The 5,020-nt window shown below is 49.9% G+C and overlaps 1 long non-coding RNA gene across 1 annotated transcript; it reads left to right on the top strand.

The window, feature by feature from the left end:
- Positions 1–888: 888 nt before the first annotated feature.
- On the top strand, positions 889–1,494 carry LOC105050997 (uncharacterized). Its single transcript, XR_012134353.1, has 2 exons — positions 889–1,193; positions 1,371–1,494. It is a non-coding gene; the product is annotated as an uncharacterized lncRNA (long non-coding RNA).
- The last annotated feature ends 3,526 nt before the right edge of the window (positions 1,495–5,020 follow it).

Genomic DNA, 5,020 nt, shown 5'->3' with positions numbered 1-5,020 from the left:
TCACCCGCCGACAAGTGCGCCCCTTTCTATTACACGTGTCCTCTTTCTTATGCCTGCCTCTTCTTGTCGATAATTTTTTAAAATAGCTTATCCCTCTTTTTCCCATTTGTAACCAAACATATGTCTAAGTGGGACCCTCGCTGATTCATAAAGTTGGCGGAGTACGTGTCAGTCGACCAGGCGGTTGACTTGCTGGTCTTGCGAGTAGGCGTTCCGCACCCGGATCTCTCTCGCTCGAGTGGCGCATTCGGTGGGCTTCCGCCTGCCGGATTTTGGAATTCCAGGTGCGCTGCTTGCCCCACCATGCAATTAACCGTCCGATGGTGCCCATGTGTCCCTGGTGCGCCGGATCCGGTCACCCTGGACGTTTAACTAAGCCACAATCAAAGCCGCGGGGTATCCGAGTGACGGAGCCCTCAAAAAAAAAAAAAAAATCTGCCAAATGACGGTTTTGCCCCACATCCGGGCGCTACAAAAAGCTTCCAGAAAGGGCTAATCACGTGATTTCGCCGACATATTCCTACCTGTTTTATTTCTAAATAGAGAGCGATAGGGATGTGGGATGGTGGCGGGCCCCAGGTTTCGGGTGGGAGGAATCCCGGGCAGCACGGGCTGCCCGACATGCCCGTTAGGGGCTCTGCCCATAAATTGAAGTGCCGTCCGGTGAAACGCAGTTTGCCGCTTTGGCTCCTCCAGTCGTTTGGCTAGGGTCTCTTTCGGTTTGTTTCCGTTCTACTCTACGCTTTGTCTTAATATATTAATATAATGATCCAATCCACAGTATGTGAATACTCTCTTTTAGCTTCAAGTTCCGCACACGGAATGGTTCCTCGTCTATCATTTTTTTTTTTTTAATTTCTCGCGTATCATTTCTTTATTTCTGTAAGATGAATTTAGCTTTATAATGTCATTTATTTTCCAATTGCATGAATTTAGGATTTTAATTCAGAATATTTATATTTTCGAAGTTCCATAAATATATTCTTGTTGTTTTGGCCTTTTTCTTTTTTCATAGGTGTATGTGTGTTTTTCTATGAATCATGACGTGCATATTTTTGTTGCTCTTAGAGCTTAGAAAGTGCATATATTTTCTTCAATTTTGTTTACGTATTCTACCCCCTTTTTGTTTCAATTTAATCTGGCTTTTTTTTTTTTTTTTTTTGCCAGATCTGTAGCTTTTTCCGCTGATCTGGGTACCTTTTCGCCCGAAGCTTCAGATCCAGCAATTCTTTTTCTCAACAGTTTTTTTCGTTGACTTATATAAATTAAATCGATGCATTTTCTTTTAAAATCGTGTAATACTATCCCATGTTATATTCATTTTAATTTGTGTTGGGGATCGTAACCGACGCTACGGTATTTTGTTTCAGATCTCGATTCCTACAGAAGCTTTAGAAAGAACGGAGATTTTTCAAAAAAGGAAAAAAAAAAAGAAATGGCATCCAACTTGGCGAGCGCCGGTGAGCTGAGGAAAGAGGAGCACAACCATCACCATCATGAGGTGCCGTCGCCACGGACCATCCGGAGGACGTGGTCCTCCAACCCTTCCTCCTGCGGTCACGGCTCGGCCGTTACAGTCCCCAAGTGCGTCTGTGCTCCGGCCACCCACGCCAGGTCCTTTAAGTGCCGTCTCCACCGAGTCAACTCCCAGGGACACTCGCAGCCCTCCGCTCCGATGCCTCAGGCGCCGGCCGTCTCCACCACCTCCTCCACTTGGACCGTGGAGGCTCAGTGAATAAAAGATCGCCCCAACAGGCTAAAATGATTTTAATTTTTCCCAAAAAAAAGAAAAAAGAAAATCCAGAAGACACGGAAGAAGTGAAATATTGGTACTTCCCCGATGCCTTTAGACGATCTTTGTTTGGTATCCGTTTCTCTCCTCTCTCTCTCTCTCTGTCTCCTACCCTACCCGTACTCTCCCCCCGTCCTTTTCCCATAGTGTGTATGGAATGGGCTGACCGTTGTGGGCAGTGGTGTAATTAAGTCCTATGATGATTAGATGCCGCTTATCCTATGAGATCTTGGTGTAATTAAGTCATATGATGATTAGGTGCCGTTTGTCCTATGAGATCTTGGAATTGGATGCTTGAATTGGTGTTTTGAGTCAATTTGTTGAAGGGCTTGTATAGAGCAACATGTTTCTAAGCCAAATTTCGACATAACAGTTGAATCTGTGATGCATTTCTGGATTACTGTAATTCTTGGTCCCGCTCTGTCTATAAAAGCGGCACATTTGCGTTGATCTGAGAGAGAGCCTACGACTGTTTTTCATGAAATTAAAAACAAAACAGAAAAACAGATGACAATTTATAGTTGCATATTGGTAAAATAAAAAATGGTTTATTCGTTGAATTTTTTGCTGGGTTGAGTTTCAGTTTAATTTATTTTGTTGACATTGTAAAAGAAGAACCGGTGATCTTTCTCTTGGCAAGGGAAGAGAACGCATGCCTAATTGTTCCTTTCGCTCTGCGTTTGCTGTGCCAGGTTAACAATTGACGTCTTTAGAAAACTCCCCTTAGTTCATGAGCCAGAAAAAAATGTGTTGGGACAATTGGACTTGCTCCCCTTGATCCATGGTCAGGATTTTGATTCTGTGTCTGATAAATCGTTAAAATCAGTTCTGTTTTGACTATAATATCTATACAACTCATTGTTCGATTTTTTATCGGCGCCATAGACATGATCATTCGTCTATCAATCAATAGATAGTTGGTAGTTTTCAATCGATGATTGACTCATTTGATATAATCGATGGTCAATCGATATATTAGAGTCATAAATCGATTGTCAATCGGTATATTATAAGCATCGATATATAGTCGGTGTTGGATATAAAATACCTCTCAGTCGAAGTTCGTAACGGGAGTGATCCTCAGGAGATTCAACCGATTTCTGGCCTTCGATGATGTCTCTTCAAATCTCCCGGGCGGTCGAGTCTCCACAACACTCCCAAGTTTTGCTGACGGATAAGCCCCCACCAGCGTCGATCGGATTCTTCGCGACGGACGGGTTCCATCCAAATTTTCATGATGATCGACCATCTTTTAGATTCTCTCCGGACTCCTACGGGAGCCGGACTTCGCCCCCCACGTCAATTGCAAGTGAACTGCGTCCGAACTCCTACGGGAGCCGGACTTCGTCCCCGGCTTCTACTGCAAGCAGACTTCGCCCAGACTCCTACGGGAGTCGGACTTCGCCCCCGACTTCAACCGCAAGAAGACTCCGTCCAGACTCCTACGGGAGCCAGATCTCGTCTCCGACTCCGGCTACGAGAAGACTCCGTCCGGACTCCTACGGGAGCCGGGTTTCGTCCCCAACTTCGACCGCTGGTAAACTTCGTCCGGACTCCTACGGGAGCCAGACTTCGCCTCTGACTTTAATTGCAGGTGGATTTCATCCGAACTCCTACGGGAGCCGGACTTCGCCCCCGACTTCAACCGCAAGAAGAATCCGCCCGGACTCCTACGGGAGCCGGGTTTTGTCCCCGACTTCGACCGCTGGTAAACTTCGTCCGGACTCCTACGGGAGCCGGACTTCACCCCTGACTTTAATTGCAGGTGGACTTCGCCCAGACTCCTACGGGAGTCGGATTTCATCTCCGGCTTCTACTGCAAGCAGACTTCGCCCAGACTCCTACGGGAGCCGGACATCGCCCCCGACTTCAACCGCAAGAAGACTCCGTCCGGACTCCTATGGGAGCCAGATCTCGTCTCCGACTCCGGCTACGGGAAGACTCCGCCCGGACTCCTACGGGAGCCGGGCTTCGTCCCCGACTTAGACCACTGGTAAACTTCGTCCGGACACCTACGGGAGCCAGACTTCGCCCCTGACTTTAATTGCAGGTGGACTTCATCCGGACTCCTACGGGAGCCGGACTTCGCCCCTGACTTCAACCGCAAGAAGACTCCGTCCGGACTCCTACGGAAGCCAGATCTCGTCTCCGACTCCGGCTACGGGAAGACTCCGTCCGGACTCCTACGGGAGCCGGGCTTCGTCCCCGACTTCGACCATTGGTAAACTTCGTCTGGACTCCTACGGGAGCCGGACTTCGCCCCTGACTTTAATTGCAGGTGGACTTCGCCCAGACTCCTACGGGAGCCAGACTTCGTCCCTGACTTTAATTGCAGGTGGACTTCATCCGGACTCCTACGGGAGTCGGACTTCGTCTCCGACTTCAACCGCAAGAAGACTCCGTCCAGACTCCTACGGGAGCCAGATCTCGTCTCCGACACCGGCTACGGGAAGACTTCGCCCGAACTCCTACGGGAGCCGGGCTTCGTCCCCGACTTCGACCGCTGGTAAACTTCATCCGGACTCCTACGGGAGTCGGACTTCGCCCCTGACTTTAATTGCAGGTAGACTTCGTCCAGACTCCTACGGAAGTCGGGCTTCGTCCCCGACTTCGACCGCTGGTAAACTTCATTCGGACTCCTATGGGAGCCGGACTTCGCCCCTGACTTTAATTGCAGGTAGACTTCGCCCAGACTCCTATGGGAGCCGGACTTCATCCCCGGCTTCAACTGCAAGAAGACTCAATCCGGACTCCTACGGGAGCCAGATCTCGTCTCTAACTCCGTCTGCGGGAAGACTCCATCCGGACTCCCACGGAAGCCGGACCTCATCTCCGACTTCGACTGAAGGAAGACTTCGTCCGGACTCCTACGGGAGCCGGACCCCGAGCTCCTCTCAGACGGGTAACTAGCTACCTCTCTCCGCCAGACACTCCAGCCGAACTTCGGCCGACAGGCCTGGACCCCCTGGCAGGTCGCAGCAACAGCCACGACTCTGCTCCACCTCCTGTAACAAATTTCGCGCGGCTCCATCACTCCCTGACAGGTCGCAATAACGGCCACGGCACTGCTCCACTTCCTGCGATGGATTCCGCGCGGCTCCATCACTCCCTGGCAGATCGCCATAATGACCATGATTCTGCTCCACTCCCTGCGACGGATACCACGCGATTCCTCCACCCTCTGGCAAGTCGCGACAACGGACGCCGTTCCATTACCCGCAACAGACT

The sequence above is a fragment of the Elaeis guineensis genome, chromosome 9 (genome assembly GCF_000442705.2).
Source record: "Elaeis guineensis isolate ETL-2024a chromosome 9, EG11, whole genome shotgun sequence".
Classification (NCBI taxonomy): Eukaryota; Viridiplantae; Streptophyta; class Magnoliopsida; order Arecales; family Arecaceae; genus Elaeis; species Elaeis guineensis.
The sequence above is the reverse complement of the archived record's forward strand: the minus strand, read 5'-3'. Positions and strand labels throughout refer to the sequence as shown.